General features: G+C 36.0%; 1 long non-coding RNA gene across 3 annotated transcripts; it reads right to left on the reverse strand.

Moving 5' to 3' along the window:
- Nucleotides 1-1,669: 1,669 nt before the first annotated feature.
- LOC123544038 (uncharacterized) lies at nt 1,670-18,910 on the reverse strand. 3 transcript variants are annotated; one of them, XR_008368959.1, is made up of 7 exons: nt 17,274-18,910; nt 14,827-14,940; nt 14,143-14,259; nt 12,690-12,775; nt 3,200-3,278; nt 2,491-2,581; nt 1,670-1,718 (listed from the first exon to the last, which is right to left on the reverse strand). It is a non-coding gene; the product is annotated as an uncharacterized LOC123544038 (long non-coding RNA). The 3 variants fall into 3 exon arrangements; XR_008368957.1 differs by having other exon boundaries at nt 11,804-12,775; XR_008368958.1 differs by lacking the exon at nt 12,690-12,775 and having other exon boundaries at nt 17,274-18,907.
- Between the last annotated feature and the right edge of the window lie 2,932 nt (nt 18,911-21,842).

Raw genomic sequence — 21,842 nt, forward strand, 5'->3', positions numbered from 1 at the left:
TAAGAATGTTTCTAAAATTAAGGAATGAAAATTCAGCCCCTTGTTGCTTAACTCTGTCAATGGTGATATGTTTTAGAGATTAATTTCAGCGATATAATTTTCTACTGTTTGTAAGCAATACCGGTACTTTCTGATTACAGTCAGATGTGTAGATAGCAGAAATTCACAATACAGTGTCTATATTTCTGTATCGAGCTCTTCAATACAAACTGCCTATAAATGTTCTCCTTTCTTACTTTACAAAGTATTTTCAGTAAATGTTCCACTGAACACTTCATTTTCTGCAAAACTGACAACTCTTCCTTACTGGTTTCCTGGTATTCAAAGAATGTATTTTTTTTTATTTTCAATCAACAAACACACAATGTACTCATGTACATCCCTGTACATACTCAAAAAATTTCACATAAATTAAAATGCTGACAAGATATCCGCTATTCAGTCAGTATCTTTTTGATAAGCACCCCTTTTAACAGTTAATGGTAATGACCAAATTGGAAGATGGACAAGTTCATGATAGAAATTTCGCATGGTAAGGGTTAAAAAGCTCTATTCGGGTATTCATGTAAGGTAGCTATCAAGCTGGCTTGTAAATCTCAGCGGTTCTATCCAGATCCCTATTCAAGCTAGGACTACCTTTGGTTTTCCATTACCATTCAAACTGGAATGTAACCACAGAGCTATGTGGCATTTGGTATTAATCTATCAATGGTAAACATTTTCTTACCATGATGTTTATAGAAATTCTCAAAGGCTTTATGAGCTGCAGACTTATCTAAGTGGTTCTCCATAAACTTTAGACAGTCACAGAATATCTTCTCATCCAGTTTGCTGAAACAATTTTATACAATTTCGTTAGAAAAATACGGATACCGCTCTGAAATGAACATTTTCTTTTAAAATAGACAATACCTTTTACGCTGCACTTTCCACGTCTTACAACGTATTTTCTGTAATATTTCCATCATATTTCTTTTTAAAATAGGCAACATCTTTTCAATCATTTTGCTTTTAAAATAGACATTAAATTTTCTATTTTATTCATTTTAAGACTGGTAGCACCTTTCAGTTATATTTCATTTTTAAATGGGCAGCATCTTCTCAATTTCATTTCCCTGCTAAATTTCTAAAATGAACTTGTCCATCTTCCAATTTGGACAGTATCATTAACTATTTAAAAGGGCTGCTTACCAAAAAGATACTGACTAAATAGCAAACAGTGCAGATCATGATCAGACTGCATGGATGTGCAGGCTGATCATGATCTACACTGGCCGCAAAGGCAGAACCAATCGTGTCCAGCATGGTAAGGGTTAAAATAATCTGCACATTTTCAATCATATTACATTTCAAAGAAATCTACATCCTTTCATATTATTTCATTTGAAAATAGGCAGTTTTTTTTTCTGTTGTGCTTCATGTTGTTTTTGGCAATGATCATGTATATCAGTTAGTGATCTGTATTCCTTACCAATGTAGTGAACAAGCTGGTATGACATAATAAATACCACTCACACAGACTCATATTTTACAACAGTGGAATACACACCTCTTAGGGTCCGAATACTCTGTAATCAGTCGATGACAGACAGAGATCGCATGCCGGTACATAGGCTCCGTGAATTTCTCACCATCTACTGGTCCAAGGTAACCATCCAGGAAAGCTCCGTGAATTTCTCGCCATCTTCTGGTCCAAGGTAACCATCCAGGAAAGATATCTGTTGTAAGTAAAGGTACATATCCATGATGTACACAAAAACGAGTCTACATAAAAACATAAAGTTGCATACATCTACTTCTGATATCTTTTCCTATACATATCTCTTCTTTCCCCAAACAACAATTTAAGGTATTAGATACCTGATAGTGTATCTCCTTTTGAAAAGTATTTGATTCCTACAATAAACCTACTTTTGACTTTAATTTTTCAAGGGGACATAGGTTCAAGCACCACTGGGACCAAGTTTTTTCCCCTTATATTCCTTTCTTGGCTGCTACAAGGTCAATGTGAAATCATTATGTATTATTCAAATTAAACATGGGTGATCACATTAGAAGGAACATTCTAAGATTTTACACAAACTTCAACGGATATTCATTCGTTTGTTGGGTTTGTCAGTCATATAGCAACTTCTAATAGACATTAAATAATGGCATATATAAATGTGCTAAATGGGCGGACTGTTACTGTCAAATACGTTACTTCACAATTAGAAAGCTAGACATTATACATATTTTTGGAGGGAAGAATTAATGAGCCACAGCATGAGAAAACCAGAGAGAGAATAGTGCATTTGCGGCCAGCATGGATCCAGACCAGACTGCGCATCCTGCTAATGGTTTCTCTAATTGAAAGCGAACAGCATGGATCTTAACCAGACTGCGCGGATGCGCAGGCTGGTCAGGATCCTTGTTGGTCGTAAATGCACTATGTTGGTTTTCTCATGGTGCAGCTCGTTGAAGAGTTGAAAGATGTTTAACATAAAATACCATATCTACGAGATATTCTGTAGAGACATCAAACACAAGTGGGAACATAACATCTACTAGTTTTGTTCTACCATCAGCATCTGGACACCATCTAGAAAACATTCAAATCAATTAGTAATTTTTTCATTATTCCATATGCATGACTTGACCAATACATCCATGTCATATCTGTTGCTACCACTTCTAACAAACAGATTTGTTACAATGCATCAATTATATAGAAAACGAATAAACAAAGAATGCTGTAAGATGTTACATCATCAATGCTAAAATTGGACTCACTTTCTTTAACAATAAAATTTGTCTGGAATGTTCTTTTGTTGCCAGAGTAAGCAGTTCACACACGCACGCACAAAATGCATTTTTAAAACATATAAAACAATGAAAAGGAACTGTTTACAGATTCATCTATTTTTTTCTTTAATAAGTAGAACATCTGAACAAAACAGGGAAGTACATGCAAAGATTGCTATGAAACAAGTCTGTTGAAGATCCATCAAGTATTTGATGAGACCAAGTTGTTGAGAAGTTTCTCCTATTTTAGCTCTGGAGGCCCCTCCAAAGGTTCAAGCAACACTGAGAGACCATTCAAAGATGCTACAGACAAAGTAAAGATCTATTAAGTGGTTTTCAAAAAGTTCTTTTAAGGCATTTTACAAAAATATAACTCTGTCCTTCAATAAACTGGACAAATGGTTAATGCTCTTACGTGAAAAGGTCTGTTGCCAGTCTACACAGTGCATGTAGTAGTACATGTCTCATTGAAACATTCACTGAAAACTTGCTCTCTGAAATATAGGAAGTACCAATCTGAACACCAATAACAGATTACAAACAAATGTAGATTTTAATTTAAACATAGCAACGTAAGACAGCCAAGCTCGACTATTCGAAATATTGTCCCAGAAGCAGGAAAATATTAACCAAAAAGGTTAAATATCAAAAGAGTTTTAAGTTCAAAAGAGGACATAATTTGACCAAAATGCACATCAGAGTTATGGGACTTGCTGCTATCAACTAGTTTTATAACCCTGAAGGCACATGTGAAGTTTCAATTCAATATCTGCATTAGTTTTGGAGACAGTAACTTGTATGTAAAACTTTAACCAGAATTTTCTAAGTCCAAAAGGGGGCATAATTTGCCCAAAATACATGTCAAAGTTATGGGACTGGACCCAGTGAGGTTGGTAATTGATCTAGAAAAAGAAAAAATAAGTTTCAAATCTATATGCCTTTTAGTAATAGCTGTATGTACTTGCACGCAAAACTTTAACCAGGATTTTCTAAGTCCAAAAGGGGGTATAATTTGGCCAAAATGAAGGTCAGAGTTATGGGACTTGCTGCTATCAACTAGTTTTACAACCCCGAAGACACGTGAAGTTTCAATTCAATATCTGCATTAGTTTTGGAGATAGTAACTTGCATGTAAAACTTTAACCAAAATTTTCTAAGTCCAAAAGGGGGCATAATTTCCTCAAAATACATGTCAGAGTTATGGGACTTGACCCAGTGAGGTTGGTTATTGACCTAGAAAAAGAAAAAATAAGTTTCAAAGCTATATGCCTTTAAATGATAGCTGTATGTACTTGCATGCAAAAACTTAACCAAGGTGTGATGCCAATGCCGATACCAGGGTGAGTTGAATAGCTAGACTATTCTTTGAATAGTCAAGCTAAAATGTTATGTAACAGCTGGTGTCATTTCCAAGTGAAAGTCAAAAAAGGAAAACAAGAGCCATGTCAGACATGGCTAATCCCCCCACTGGGCATATTATAATTGAAGGATGTGGTCCGCATCAGGGGTTTTAAGATGTGGAAGAAAGAATAAGTCAGTAGTGAGGTGGTTTACTGCTAAATTTTATTAATTTTCATGAACAGTATAGCTATAATGTTTTTCTATATGGCTACTGTAAAAAGAAGGAATGGAAAGCTAACAGGGAACATGAGTGCCAGAATGTCACAATATATGCCCGTCAAAGCAAATTTCTTTACTGTAGCAGCTGTATTTGCAAATGGAATGTTAATTTTGTGGTTGTTTAGTAATCATTGTAAGTCTTTTGTTTTTTAAAGTCCACAAAAAAACTCCTTACTAGGTAGAGATACCTTATATATAATAAAATTAATAAAATACACATAAAACTGGAGAGTAACAACTATGTTGTACCACAGAAAAGTGGTCTTGTTTTTTCCCTAGGGTCAATTATAAAAATGTTACATTATAAGTTATTTATAGTAACAACTAAGGGAAGTTAATCTTAAAAAAAAAAAAAAAACAAATTGCAAGTCCAAACAAAAATCTTTATCAGGAAGAGATTGGTCAAAATACACCTCAAAATTGGATTTAGCATGCTTGTTGTACTACAGAAAAGTGGTCTCGATTTTTCCCTACGACTAGTAATGAAAAAGTTACAATAAAAGCTATTTAAAGTAACAACAAAGGGAAGTAATGCTAAAGAAGGGAACTGCGCATGAGACTTCGTCTCATGATGGTGTATAATTGTGCCAAGTTACATCAAAATCCCTCCATGCATGAAGAAGAAATGCTTCGGAAAAAGTCATTCTTGTATCTGACCTTTGGCCTCTAAGTGTGACCTTGACCTTAGGCCTAGTGACCTGGATCTTGCGCATGACACTCCGTCTCGTGGTGGTGAACATTTGTGCCAAGTTATATCAAAATCCCTCTATGCATGAAGAAGAAATGCTCCGGACAAGGTTTTTATTCTTGTATCCTTTGACCTCTAAGTGTGACCTTGACCTTAGACCTAGGGACCTGGTTCTTGCGCATGACAATCCGCTTCGTGGTGGTAAACATTTGTGCCAAGATATATCAAAATCCCTCCATGCATGAAGAAGATATGCTCCGGACAATTTTTTTTAAGAAAGTATGATAAAGGGGAATAACTCAAAAAATAGGCAAGGTAGAGTTATTGTTCTTGCACACTGCACTTCCTCCCAATGTGTTCTATCAGTGTATGAAGTTTGAAGAAAATCCCTCCAGTACTTTTGGGGTCATGCTCCGGACAAAATGTTTTAAGAAAATATGATAAAGGGGAATAACTCAAAAAATAGGCAAGGTAGAGTTATTGTTCTTGCAAATTGCACTTCCTCCCAATGTGTTCTATCAGTGTATGAAACTTGAAGAAAATCTCTCCAGTACTTTTAGAGTTATGCTCCGGACAAAATTTTTTAAGAAAATATGATAAAGGGGAATAACTCAAACAAGAGCTGTCTAATGACAGCGCACTCGACAATTCGAAGAATTGATTGAAGAATGGGGTCAAAATATTTCCACGGATATTCAGACAAAAGAAATAAATAGATCAGACAAACAATGTTCCTGTATTACTTTGATTTCGATAAGTCTTGCACTAAATGGCAATATATGAGCCAATTTCGAAGTCCAAAAAGGGCCATAACTCAGCCAAAATAGTTATGTACTCTTGCCTACTGATGGAAATCATAATGATGAACAAGTGTTCAATGTTTAAAAGCCATATGTCAAATAGTTTTGACAAAACATGGACTTGTACGAAAACAGAACCAATTTCAAAGTCCAAAAAGGGCCATAATTCAGCCAAAATAGATGACAGAGTTATGTTCTCTTTCCTACAGATAGAGACTATTATACTAAACAAGTGATAAAAGTTTAAAAGCCATATGTCAAACATTTTACAAAAAATATGAACTGGTACGAAAAACTTAACCAAGATTTCTAAGTCAAAAGGGGCCATAATTCAGCCAAAATCTTTGATGGAGTTATGTACTCTTGCCTATAACTGGACATGGTGATGGTAAACAGGTGTTGAAAGTTTCAAAGCTTTATCTCAAAAGACTTTGTCAAAATATGAACTGGTACGAAATATTAACCGATTTCTAAGTCAAAAAGGGCCATATTTCAGCCAAAATCCTTGATGGAGTTATGTGTCCAAAAGGGGGTATAATTTGGCCAAAATGAAGGTCAGAGTTATGGGACTTGCTGCTATCAACTAGTTTTACAACCCCGAAGACACATGTGAAGTTTCAATTCAATATCTGCATTAGTTTTGGAGATAGTAACTTGCATGTAAAACTTTAACCAAAATTTTCTAAGTCCAAAAGGGGGCATAATTTCCTCAAAATACATGTCAGAGTTATGGGACTTGACCCAGTGAGGTTGGTTATTGACCTAGAAAAAGAAAAAATAAGTTTCAAAGCTATATGCCTTTAAATGATAGCTGTATGTACTTGCATGCAAAAACTTAACCAAGGTGTGATGCCAATGCCGATACCAGGGTGAGTTGAATAGCTAGACTATTCTTCGAATAGTCAAGCTAAAATGTTATGTAACAGCTGGTGTCATTTCCAAGTGAAAGTCAAAAAAGGAAAACAAGAGCCATGTCAGACATGGCTAATCCCCCCACTGGGCATATTATAATTGAAGGATGTGGTCCGCATCAGGGGTTTTAAGATGTGGAAGAAAGAATAAGTCAGTAGTGAGGTGGTTTACTGCTAAATTTTATTAATTTTCATGAACAGTATAGCTATAATGTTTTTCTATATGGCTACTGTAAAAAGAAGGAATGGAAAGCTAACAGGGAACATGAGTGCCAGAATGTCACAATATATGCCCGTCAAAGCAAATTTCTTTACTGTAGCAGCTGTATTTGCAAATGGAATGTTAATTTTGTGGTTGTTTAGTAATCATTGTAAGTCTTTTGTTTTTTAAAGTCCACAAAAAAACTCCTTACTAGGTAGAGATACCTTATATATAATAAAATTAATAAAATACACCTAAAACTGGAGAGTAACAACTATGTTGTACCACAGAAAAGTGGTCTTGTTTTTTCCCTAGGGTCAATTATAAAAATGTTACATTATAAGTTATTTATAGTAACAACTAAGGGAAGTTAATCTTAAAAAAAAAAAAAAAACAAATTGCAAGTCCAAACAAAAATCTTTATCAGGAAGAGATTGGTCAAATACACCTCAAAATTGGATTTAGCATGCTTGTTGTACTACAGAAAAGTGGTCTCGATTTTTCCCTACGACTAGTAATGAAAAAGTTACAATAAAAGCTATTTAAAGTAACAACAAAGGGAAGTAATTCTAAAGAAGGGAACTGCGCATGACACTTCGTCTCATGATGGTGTATAATTGTGCCAAGTTACATCAAAATCCCTCCATGCATGAAGAAGAAATGCTTCGGAAAAAGTCATTCTTGTATCTGACCTTTGGCCTCTAAGTGTGACCTTGACCTTAGGCCTAGTGACCTGGATCTTGCGCACGACACTCTGTCTCGTGGTGGTGAACATTTGTGCCAAGTTATATCAAAATCCCTCTATGCATGAAGAAGAAATGCTCCGGACAAGGTTTTTATTCTTGTATCCTTTGACCTCTAAGTGTGACCTTGACCTTAGACCTAGGGACCTGGTTCTTGCGCACGACAATCCGCCTCGTGGTGGTAAACATTTGTGCCAAGATATATCAAAATCCCTCCATGCATGAAGAAGATATGCTCCGGACAATTTTTTTTAAGAAAGTATGATAAAGGGGAATAACTCAAAAAATAGGCAAGGTAGAGTTATTGTTCTTGCACACTGCACTTCCTCCCAATGTGTTCTATCAGTGTATGAAGTTTGAAGAAAATCCCTCCAGTACTTTTGGGGTCATGCTCCGGACAAAATGTTTTAAGAAAATATGATAAAGGGGAATAACTCAAAAAATAGGCAAGGTAGAGTTATTGTTCTTGCAAATTGCACTTCCTCCCAATGTGTTCTATCAGTGTATGAAGCTTGAAGAAAATCTCTCCAGTACTTTTAGAGTTATGCTCCGGACAAAATTTTTTAAGAAAATATGATAAAGGGGAATAACTCAAACAAGAGCTGTCTAATGACAGCGCGCTCGACAATTCGAAGAATTGATTGAAGAATGGGGTCAAAATATTTCCACGGATATTCAGACAAAAGAAATAAATAGATTAGACAAACAATGTTCCTGTATTACTTTGATTTCGATAAGTCTTGCACTAAATGGCAATATATGAGCCAATTTCGAAGTCCAAAAAGGGCCATAACTCAGCCAAAATAGTTATGTACTCTTGCCTACTGATGGAAAACATAATGATGAACAAGTGTTCAATGTTTAAAAGCCATATGTCAAATAGTTTTGACAAAACATGGACTTGTACGAAAACAGAACCAATTTCAAAGTCCAAAAAGGGCCATAATTCAGCCAAAATAGATGACAGAGTTATGTTCTCTTTCCTACAGATAGAGACTATTATACTAAACAAGTGATAAAAGTTTAAAAGCCATATGTCAAACACTTTACAAAAAATATGAACTGGTACGAAAAACTTAACCAAGATTTCTAAGTCAAAAGGGGCCATAATTCAGCCAAAATCTTTGATGGAGTTATGTACTCTTGCCTATAACTGGACATGGTGATAGTAAACAGGTGCTGAAAGTTTCAAAGCTTTATCTCAAAAGACTTTGTCAAAATATGAACTGGTACGAAATATTAACCGATTTCTAAGTCAAAAAGGGCCATAATTCAGCCAAAATCCTTGATGGAGTTATGTGTTCTTGCGTATAACCGGACATGGTGATGGTAAACAAGTGTTGAAAGTTTCAAAGCTTTATCTCAAAAGACTTTGTCTAAATATGAACTGGTACGAAAAACTTAACCAAGATTTCTAAGTCGAAAGGGGCCATAATTCAGCCAATATCCCTGATGGAGTTATGTACTCTTGCCTATAACTGGCCATGGTGATGGTAAACAAGTGTTGAAAGTTTCAAAGCTTTATCTTAAAAGACTTTGTCTAAATATGAACTGGTACGAAAAACTTAACCAAGATTTCTAAGTCGAAAGGGGCCATAATTCAGCCAAAATCCCAGATGGAGTTATGTACTCTTGCCTATAACTGGCCATGGTGATGGCTAACAGGTGTTGAAAGTTTCAAAACTTTATCTTAAAAGACTTTGTCAAAATATGAACTGGTACGAAAAACTTAACCATGATTTCTAAGTCGAAAGGGGCCATAATTCAGCCAAAATCCTTGATGGAGTTATGTGCTCTTGCCTATAACTGGCCATGATGATGGTTAACAAGTGTTGAAAGTTTCAAAGCTTTATCTCAAAAGACTTTGCCAAAATGTGGACTGGTACGAAAAACTTAACCAAGGTGTGACGCCGACGCCGACACCGACGCCGACACCGTGGTGAGTAGGATAGCTCTACTTATTCTTCGAATAGTCAAGCTAAAAATAGGCAAGGTAGAGTTATTGTTCTTGCTCAAAGCACTTCCTCCCAATGTGTTCTATCAGTGTATGAAGTTTGAAGAAAATCCCTCCAGTACTTTTGGAGTTATGCTCCGGACAAAGATCGTTGCGGACGCACGGACGGACGCACGGACGGAGAGCATTTCTAATATCCCCTTCGCCTTTGGCGGGGGGATAAAAAACTTACACAGGGTTAATCAACAATTATGAAATTGTGTTTAAGTTAATCCTACAATATCGCTAAAATATTTTTTATAAAATTCGCCACATATGAAAATGGAAGACTATGACCATGTACTCAGATACCTAATTTATCATTCTTTATATTAATGATCTCCCACAGACAATAAAAGAAATCTTTACTGATCTATTTGCTGATGATACTACTCTAACTGCCACTGGAAACACATATCATGAAGTACAAACAGCACTGCAGAATGCACTTGACAGTGTTAATCTGTGGTGTCAAAATAACTCCATGTCATTAAATGCTAAAAAATCAAAGGCTATGACTGTTTGTCCGACAAACAGACACAATTCAAGTGACTGTAACACCCTGCACCTTGGCAGTGCACCCACTGACTTCTCCAGTTCTGAAAGACTACTAGGTGTGCAAGTTGACAGAAATTTAAATTGGAAAGATCATATTGATAATGTTCTAAAACAAGAGCTGTCCATAAGACAGCCAAGCTCGACTATTCGAAATATTGTCCCAGAAGCAGGAAAATATTACCCAAAAAAGTTAAATACCAAAAGAGTTTTAAGTTCAAAAGGGGACATAATTTGACCAAAATGCATATCAGTTATGGGACTTGCTGCTATCAACTAGTTTTATAACCCCGAAGACACATGTGAAGTTTCAATTCAATATCTGCATTAGTTTTGGAAATAGAAACTTGCATGTAAAACTTTAACCAGAATTTTCTAAGTCCAAAAGGGGGCATAATTTGTCCAAAATACATGCCAGAGTTATGGGACTTGACCCAGTGAGGTTGGTAATTGATCTAGAAAAAGGAAAATTAACTTTCAAATCTATATGCCTTTTAGTAATAGCTGTATGTACTTGCACGCAAAACTTTAACCAGGATTTTCAAAGTCCAAAAAGCGGAATAATTTGCTCAAAATACATGTCAGAGTTATGGGACTTGACCCAGAGAGGTTGGTAATTGATCTAGTAAAAGAAAAAATAAGTTTCAAATTTATATGCCTTTTAGTAATAGCTGTATGTACTTGCACGCAAAACTTTAACCAGAATTTTCTAAGTCCAAAAGGGGGCATAATTTGGCCAAAATGAAGGTCAGAGTTATGGGACTTGCTGCTATCAACTAGTTTTATAACCCCAAAGACACATGTGAAGTTTCAATTCAATATCTGCATTAGTTTTGGAAATAGTAACTTGCATGTAAAACTTTAACCAGAATTTTCTAAGTCCAAAAGGGGGCATAATTTGCTCAAAATACATGTCAGAGTTATGGGACTTGACCCAGAGAGGTTGGTAATTGACCTAGAAAAAAAAAATAAGTTTCAAATCTATATGCCTTTTAGAAATAGCTGTATGTACTTGCACGCAAAACTTTAACCAGAATTTTCTAAGTCCAAAAGGGGGCATAATTTGGCCAAAATGAACGTCAGAGTTATGGGACTTGCTGCTATCAACTAGTTTTATAACCCCGAAGACACATGTGAAGTTTCAATTCAATATCTGCATTAGTTTTGGAGATAGTAACTTGCATGTAAAACTTTAACCAAAATTTTCTAAGTCCAAAAGGGGGCATAATTTGCTCAAAATACATGTCAGAGTTATGGGACTTGACCCAGAGAGGTTGGTAATTGACCTAGAAAAAGAAAAAATAAGTTTCAAAGCTATATGCCTTTAATTGATGGCTGTATGTACTTGCATGCAAAAACTTAACCAAGGTGTGACGCCGACGCCGATGCCTACGCCAGGGTGAGTAGAATAGCTAAAAATGTAATTCAAAACTTTATCTCCTCAAAAGAATAAAATACTTCTTAGACATTCCTATCAGAAAACTGTTTTTCAATGCATATATATTACCTCATTTCTGTCTGGGGAAACTGTAACTCAGAACAGGCTGATTCCATTCTCAAATTTCAGAAGAGAGCAGCTAGGATTATCCTGGACACAAAATTTGATGCACCCTCTGAGGAACTGTTTATTAAACTAAACTGGATGAAATTCCCAGAGCGAGTCAAATACAAACAGTCAATTATGGTTTATAAGTCTGTCAACAATATATGCCCTCAATACCTACAAGATAAATTTACTCACACCCATACTATTCACAAACGTAGTCTAAGATCAACTGACTCAGAACTTAACTTGTATCCGCCTAAACCAAGATTAGAATTTTTTCGAAAAAGCTTTGAATACTCAGGAGCAAAAATCTGGAATACACTGCCAAATGATGACTGTCAGGCAGAAAGTCTTGCAAGCTTTAAAAGTAAATACATAAGTCATTGGAGAATGTCTTTTATAGGTCAAAGTTCATAAGCAATAATATTAAAGTGTCATATTCAAATTTTTGTAAAGTAATTATTCCAAATTTTGTCTATGATGACTTTATTATGTTGTTGTTTTGTACAGTCATCGAAATTGTGAGATGTTATGTTTATATCTATTCCTTTGTTTAAAAATTTGTCATGAAGCATCTCTTCATCTGTTATAAAGCTTGTTTTTGGTCTCTCTTTAATAAGATTGTTTACATGTAAATACCACGTGACTGTCATTATCAACCTCTGTTTTGTTTCATTTTGTACCATTGTAAATATGTGTTTTGTATGAGGCTCACAGGGAAGATTGGGCTAGACCTAACTGTGTTGCCTCTATAAATAAAGTCTTTATTATTATTATTATTATTATTATTATTATTAAATGCTGGAGCCAGGGCATCCTCGTCACCAAACAATGAAGATTTCATGACCTGCATATTTCTTGCATCAACTCCCACACTTGTTGCTAAGCGAAGTGAAGATGGTTCTTTGCCTTGGACATCCATATCTTCATCATCTACATTAATGAAACATGTACCATATGTAATTCACCTTAAATGTGGTTAAATCTGATTTTTTCAACTACCTGTCTGCCATTTAGATGTCTTCCACTCACCCCCAGCCCATCACCTCAATCCCCTCATGACATATTCAGCTCATTTGCTGCAAAGTCTATCATATCTTAGTCCTTACTTTTCTTTTATCACATTTGAATTCAATTTTTCAAACACTATTGCTACGAATTCAATCTCTCCCTCTGCAAGGCCTCATAGCTTATTACCATACCTCATTTCAAAAGGAATTGTTCCCATTACTCTTTACTAAACTAGAAATACATTCTGCATGCCCATGGGCAGAATGTCAAGCCCGCCAGTACCTTTGGTCTTTAAGTGTGACCTTGACCTTAGACCTAGGGACCTGATTCTTGCGCAAGAAGCTCTGTCTCATAATGGTGAACATTCATGCCAAGTTCCATCAAAATCCCACCATGCATGAAGACGAGATGTTCTGGACAAACTTCAATTTGACATTTGACCTCCAGCTATGACCTTGACCTTTGAGACAGGAACATGGGGTTAGCGCATGACACTCCTTCTCATTGAGGTAAACATTTATGCCAAATATAAACAAGATTGGTCAATGTATGTCAAAGTTATGGTCTGGACAAAATCAGACGGACAGTGGCATGGACATACACTGACCCGCCATAGTGACAACTATATCGAGCTTGCCGCAAGCGGGCTCGACAAAAACCATCATTTAACTCATCATAGCACTACGTTTTCACTAAATCCTTTCATGTGGCCTAAGTTATCTGATTATGTTTCTCTGAAATGGGAACGTACCTAGGTCCCCTGCTAATTTGTGAATTCCTCATTGTGAGGTCTTTGATATCTGATAACAATAATCCACAACTGGAACTTGTTCTTACAGCACCACTGCATAATTTAACTACCAAGTCAAAGGTTCCCCACTGGGAGACCTTCAGATTTGATTATTTATGATGAAGAATTCTTTCACTGCAACTATATTACTATGTCTTTAAAGAAAAACACTAAATCCTGCTCATGTTTAACTCAAACTGATTTATCAAAGGAAAATTGATGTATACTAAAATGTTACTGTTTACCCCTACACCATTTTGTTACATTCTCCCTTACTGCAGCAAAAGTTTCTATAAAATACATGTATTGCCTCCATGTTAATCTGCAGAATTTTGTAAGACTGATTTGCTGACATTTTCCTACTAGTCAATGTTTAGCCCCAATAAGCAGAAATTCAATCAGATGGATGAGTCCACCAGTATTTCCCCTAGTTTTAACTAGGAAATTCTCCCCAGTTTCCACAAGGACTTCCGTCTATCAACTGTCACTAGTTACTAACCTGTACAGCCATCTGTTGCTGCTGTGCCAGACGTACCAGTAAACGTTTCTTGTCCTTTTCCGGTACATCTTCCTCATCTAAGTCATCAACTAGACTATACTTCGAGAAATATTTCACCTGTAAAGAGTTGCACCGACACATGATAGGTTAGAAACCTGTTTATTTCTAATTCATATGTACATCTACCAGTTCAATATTTTTGCAGTACATGTACTTATGACGATTCAGAAAAATTCTATAATTTCTAAACTGATATTCCGAATGATACATTTCTCTTAAACAACTTCTCCAAATATACAAAGGCTGAGACAGAAAAAATGTTTTGTAAAATACAAATCATAAGTCACACTTGCATAGTATTAATTTTTGGTTGCTCTCCCTCTTGACCAAGAAAGGAAGTTCATTTGTTTTATTTTTGTTGTGTTCAAACACTGACATGATTTGAAAGCAACTTTCCATGCTTTTGATAGTGGTGGAGGAAGATTGGGCCATTGTTTCAGGCATAAACATGTAACAGGACATAACCTTCTGTAAGCCAGCTTCCTTACTGTGTAACTTAAGTAACTTGAGAGAAACACTAAACAGACAACAAGTAGCAAAACTAATACTCTTGGTGAGATATCTAACAGAAGTATACATCAGTAAAAATAATAAACACATCTTCAAAATAGTACAGCAATATACCTCAAACACACAAGATCCTGTCTCAGATCTGTTGTCAATAAACTTGGCACGGACTTTAAGAGAATTCTCCCCTATCTTGTCTTACCATCTTATTGCCTTCAACTTCTCAGGGCTCTGTAAAATATCAATAGTAAGATTTACATAACAGTATTTTAATGCTGTCATTTGAAACATGTGGCTCATATTACTCAGGTGAGCGATTCAAGGTCATCATGGCCCTCTTGTTAAGATAGAAAACAAGAGCTCATAGAACATGAAATGCCCACCTTGGTAAGTCTATGTAAAACATGAGACACCCGCCCCCCCTCCCCCGGAGCAGGGCCTCTTTTCAACCCAGGGGTATAATTTCCGCAATTTTGGTAGAGGACCACAAGGCAATGCTACATACAAAATATCAAAGGCCTAGGTCATGTGATTTTAGACAAGAAGATTTTTTAAGTTTTTTACTATATAAGTCTATGTAAAACTTGTGACCCCTGGGACGGGGCCTCTTTTCACCCCAGGAGCATAATTTGAACAATCTTGATAGAAGACCATAAGATAATGTCACATGCTAAATATATAGGCTCTACGCCTTGCAGTTTTGGACAAGAAGATTTTTAAAGTTTCACTTTTGGTTTCCATGGCAACCAGAGTTCTGCATGAGATTAAATTCTTTGAATAATTTTGAAAGGGGACCACCCAAGGATCATTCCTGTGAAGTTTGGTAAAATTCTACCCAGTGGTTTTCAAGAAGAAGATTTTTTCAGATAATATTGATGGACGGACGACGTATGACTGATGACGGACATTGAGCGGTCACAAAAAACAAAAAACAAGAGGACCATGGTGGTCCTGAATCGCTCACCTATCCCCACATGAACTGAATATGACGTCATTTTTTCTATTATTTGACATAGTAACCAATTTTTATGAAGATCCATTGAAAAATATGGCCTCTAGAGAGGTCACAAGGTTTTGTTATTATTTTACATAATGACCTAGTTTTTGATCGCATGTGACCCAGTTTTGTACTTGACCTAGATATCATCAAGGTGAACAATCTCACCAATTTTCATGAAGATCTCATGAAAAATATGGCCTCCAGAGAGGTCACAAGGTTTTTCTATTTTTAGACCTACTGACCTAGTTTTTGACCGCAGTTGACCCAGTTTCGAACTTGACCTAGACATCATCAAGTTAAACATTCTCACCAATCTTCATGAAGATCCATTGAAAAATATGGCCTCTAGAGAGGTCAAAAGGTTTTTCCATGTTTAGACCTAGTGGCCTAGTTTTTGACCGCAGCTGACCCGATTTCAAACTTGATCTAGATATCATCAATATGAACATTCAGACCAACTTTCACACAGATCCCATGAAAAATATGGCCTCTAGAGTGGTCACAAGGTTTTTCAATTATTTGACCTACTGACCTAGTTTTTGACCGCATGTGACCCAGTTTCAAATCTGACCTAGATATTATCAAGATGAACATTCTGACCAATTTTCATGCAGATCCCATGAAAAATATGACTAGAGAGGTCACAAGGGTTTTCTATTATTTGAACTACTGACCTAGTTTTGGACCGGACGTGACTCAGTTTCGAACTTGACCTAGAAATCATCAAGATGAAAATTCTGATCAATTTTCATGCAGATCCCATGAAAAATACGGCCTCTACAGAGGTCACAAGGTTTTTCTATTATTATACCTACTGACCTAGTTTTGGATTGGACGTGACCCAGGAGTTTCGAACTTGAACTGATATCATCAAGATGAACATTCTGACCAATATTCATGCAGATCCCATGAAAAATTTGACCTCTAGAGAGGTCACAAGTTCTATTATTTGACCTACTGACCTAGTTTTTGACACAGATGACCCAGTTTCGAACTTGATCTAGATATCATCAAGTTGAACATTCTCACCAATTTTCATGAAGATCTATTGAAAAATATGGCCTCTAGAGAGGTCACAATGTTTTTTTTATTTTTAGACCTACTGACCTAGTTTTTGACCGCACTTGACCCAGTTTTGAACTTGACCTAGATATCAAGGTGAACATTCTGACCAACTTTCATAAAGATCCAATGAAAAATGTGACCAGTGGTCACAAGCAAAAGTTTACGCACGCACGCACGAACGCAAGACGGACGCTGCGTGATCACAAAAGCTCACCTTGTCTCCATGCTTGTATAAAACTGAGCAGTCACAGATAAATATTGCAGCACTTCTTACAATGCCTCTTAAAAACCTACTAACATTTCTCTACAGATTTACAAGCAGGGGACAAGACCAAAACATCTCCACCCACGAGTGTTAGGCAAAGATGTAGAGCTAGCTAGTGACACTCTCATATTTCCAAAGAGGCTTGAAGTAACAGCAATGGAGCACATAATTCAAATTTCAGCTCTTATAACAATCTGCTATACAGAAAATTTAATCTGCCAAAAAATTCAATACCTTAATTGTAGTTCCAATAGATTTATCTCTCAGACAAACACAGTCCAAAGTTATCTCAGCTTTCTTATAGAGACCTTCACCAACTTCATGTTTGTTGTCATCGTCTGGGTACACAAATACCTCTTTGCGATGGAAAAACACTGCAAAGACAAAGTTTACACTAGGTGAGATAGAAATTAAGGTTAATGAATTATATACTGTGAAATCATTAATATTCGTGGGGGACTAATTTTCGTGGATTTCGTGGTTGAGTCAATCCACGAAATTTAATCCCAACGAACAAGTAAAATTCGCATTCATTTTATGTTCGAAAGTTGAAATCCATGAACTTATATCCCCACGAAATTGCCATTTTGACCAAAACCATGAAATTTCATGCCCACAAAATTAAATGGTTTTACAGTAACCCCAACTCTTAACAAGGAATTGGTAAAACTGAATGATGCTCCCCGATGCATGTGCTTTTGTCCCAATATGGGGAATAACGTATTATTAACAAGACTAAAAAATGGACACAATAAAAAGAAACTAGATGTGTGTCTATAGGACACAGGTGCCCCCACTCCTGCCACTGTAACATGGTTTTATGACTCAGGTTAAATACTTTTTAAGATGTTTGCAACACAAACTTTTAAGAACCTTAAGTTATGTGTATTTTCACTTAGTTAGCCATAACTCTGGCTTAGCTGAGTAAAATCCTAAAGAGAACACTTCACTGGCTATAAAACTAGAATGCGTCTGTAGGACACAGGGTGTGCCCCAAACTGGTACATTTGTCACAAATAAGGGGAAATAAGTCAAATGTTTGCAGTCTTAATGGGGTATAGCCTAAAAAAAATTATTAAAAGGATTCATTATTCTATACCATATACTTTTTGAGCTATGAGCAACACAAACAAAAAATCCACTATTTTGGCTATTTCAAGGGCCATAACTCTGTAATAAACGCTAAAATTCTCAAGAAGAATGCCAAGTGTGCAAGGTCACATTATGATAAAGACTCAAGCAAGGTTTCATGAATTTACATTTAATACTTTCTGAGTGAGGCACATAATTAGGTGAAAATATGCATTTTTTTACTATTTCAGGGGCCATAACTCTGGAAATAGGAGGTGCACCCAGATGAAAACTAGAAGGTGGGCAAGTTCATATCATGATAATGACTCATGCAAGGTTTCATCAATTTATATCAAATACTTTTTGAGCTAGGCGTGTCACAAGGTGAAAATGTGCAGTTTTGACTATTTCAGGAGTCATAACTCTAAAAATAGGGGGGCGGAGACAGACGAAAAATAGGAGGTGCTTAAATTCATATCATGATCAAGACTCATGCAAGGTTTCATCAATTTATATCAAATATTTTTTGAGCTAGGCGTGTCACAAGGTGAAAATGTGCATTTTTGACTATTTCAGGGGCCATGACTCTTGAAATAGGGAGCAGACCAAGGTGAAAAATAAGAGATGTGCAAGTTCATATCATGATTAAGAATCGTGCAAGGTTTCATGAATCCATATCAAATACTTTCTGAGCTAAGCATGTCACAAGGTGAAAATGTGCATTTTTGACTATTTCAGGGGCCATTACTCTAAAATTAGGAGGCGAACCCAGACGAAAAATAGGAGGTGCGCAAGTTCATATCATGATAAAGACTCATGCAAGGTCTCATCAATTTATATCAAATATTTTTTTAACTAGGTGCGTCACGAACTTCGGACGGACGCACGGACAAGAGCAAATCTATATGCCCCCACCACTCATTGGGGGCACAACAATCTTCTAAATGTTTTATGATTCTAGGTCAAGTAACAAACATGTTTCACAAACTTTTTTTTTTTGAGTAAGTCTGGAAAAGAAGTCTGGTCTTGTGTTAATGAAAAAACTTAAAAAACAAAATAAGTCAGGGGCCATAACTCCTATATGACTGAATGAATCTAGACGCGAAACCCCAGGTGCACAATTGCACATGCTGACCAACATTCCTGTAAACTTTGGCAACTCTAGGTCAAATACTTTTGAAGCTACGCGCGACAACATTAAAATGACCAATTTTACGTGCAACAACATTAAAATGACCAATTTTTTACTAAGTCAGGGGCCATAACTCCTACAAAACTGAATGAATCCAGACGTGAAACCCCAGGTGCACAACTGCTCATGCTGACCAACATTCATGTGAAGTTTTGTGACTCTACGTCAAATACTTTTGGAGCTAGGCGCGACAAAATATTCTTGGAGGGACGGAATGATGGACGGACAAGGGCAAATCTATATGCAACCCCACCCGCCCCCACCACACACATGTGCGGGCATAAAAATTATATCACCAGTGCCCAGCATGAGTGATATAATAATACAAATCAATTATTATGTCCAAACAATGATTTTATTCACAAGCAAATCACTTTTTGAGAAATATTATTTCAATTCGAATACGTTTTCAAGAGTTATTAGTTATTATTATTATGTATGTCCGAGACGATATCCATCAAATATTTGCCTGATCTCTGTTGATTTCTTTTCCAGCATGCTGCTACCCCATCTAATGCTTTGACAAGCTTACCGTCAGTTAGTGGCTGCTTTTTAATTTCTGACTTTTGCAGTTTGACCGTCATAATATAAAACAAACTGTATATGTCGGATTAGTTCGACTAATCTAACGCTATGACATAATAATTGTGATGTCAGAAAAAATGAACTGTTGAATAATAACACAGTTTTTAGCCTTCTTTGTTTAGTAGGGAAACAAATGGAGATATGTTAGACAAACGTTTGAAAAAAATAACAAATAGACAATTGTACAAATTACATGGTGACCACAGTCCGTGAATAACATAGAATGTGGCACTTCATGTACCAGACACTTTATGTACCAGCACTTTATGTACCACTTTCCGATTATTTTAAGTACAAAATGGCATTCATTTTCAAAGGGAAAAAACTTTTTCCGATTATTTTAAGTAATCGTCGAGAAAAAGTTGTTTCCCTTTGAAAACTAATGCCATTTGTAAAAAAATAAAGATAAACTATTACTGAAAACTGTGTTCCACCTTATTATGTGAAATTTCACCACTCGCACTCTATTGCAAATGCATCAAAACAAACATGTGTAACAGTTCTCTGAAAATGGTGTTTTTAAAGGCGTTTGACTGTCCGGAAGTGGAGCTCCTATAGGCAGTCATTTTCTGGAATTCAATGTTTATATCAGTATACTGAAACTTGTTTCGTAAAGTAATATACATGTTTTACATGCTGTTCAATTTTCATGTCAAACAAATCTTTCTTTCTATGATTTGGCGTTGTTTGATTTTTGTTTCTCAAGGCCTACTTCGTAAACTTAACATCATTGAGCTGAATAAATCAAAACTGTTTTCACAGGTAATTATCACCTATTCACAGTACTACACTATGAGATACTATATAATATATAGGTGGTACATTAGGTGTCAAAGTGGTACATAAAGTGACTGGTACATAAGGTGTCACACCCGAATAACGTATATTCTATTGCCAGTAAAAATTTGAAGGGAGATAAAAGCTGTAGCTAACTTTCTAGCCGAGTTGTTTCCCTTTGTGAGACTGGGGCTGCTTTGCAAACTATTGTAATTTAGCATCCTAAAAGGTCACTGGTAACTATCTGACAGCAAAATAAACAAGAGGGCCATGATGGCCCTATATCGCTCACCTGTTATCATTGCACTTGAGGACTAGAAGGTCCTCAGAAAAAATATCTAAGTCCAAAGGACAGGAACAACAAAGGGAAGAAATTTAACCAGAAAGAAAAAAAAATCTTACAAGGTATAGATATGTTAAAATACACCTAAAAATTGGAGGTACCATCCATGTTGTACCACAGAAAAGTGGTCTCGGTTTTTCCCTACAGCCAATAATAAAAAAGTTACTAAAAATAAGCTATTTATAGTAACGTAAAAGGGAAGTAATTAAAAAAAATAAATATTGTAAGTGGACAAAAGAAGGATCTGCCAAATAAATCTGTTGACATAAATGAAATTTCAGATCAGTATCTTCATTAGTTATGGAGATATAACAATTTTAATTTGAAATAAAGGGAGGTAATTTGACATAAAATCAGTCCATAGTTATCTACCCTGATTGTCTCAGTCCAACTAATAACAATAATGAAATTTCAAATAAGTCCTGCAAGTACTTACTGATATAAATCCATTTTGATTACAATCAGGGGAGGTAATCAGATATAAAATAACTCTGGAACCTATGATTGGATCTGATTTGTCATGGAATCCAAGATTTCTTGTTGTTGAAGGTATTTTGGAAGTTTGTATCAAATAAAACCATAAATGAAGTCTCTATATGGCTGCAAAAGCCAAAATAGCCAATTTTGGACCTTCAAGGGGCCATAACTCTGGAACCCATGATGGAATCTGGCCAGTTGAATAAAGGAACCAAGATCTTGTGGTGATACAAGTTGTGTGCAAGTTTGGTTAAAATCAAATCATAAATGAAGCTGCTATTGTGCAGACAAGGTCAAAATAGCTAATTTTGGCCCTTTCAGGGGCCATAACTCTGGAACCCATTATGGGATCTGGCCG

The sequence above is a fragment of the Mercenaria mercenaria genome, unplaced genomic scaffold (genome assembly GCF_021730395.1).
Source record: "Mercenaria mercenaria strain notata unplaced genomic scaffold, MADL_Memer_1 contig_1964, whole genome shotgun sequence".
Lineage (NCBI taxonomy): Eukaryota > Metazoa > Mollusca > Bivalvia > Venerida > Veneridae > Mercenaria > Mercenaria mercenaria.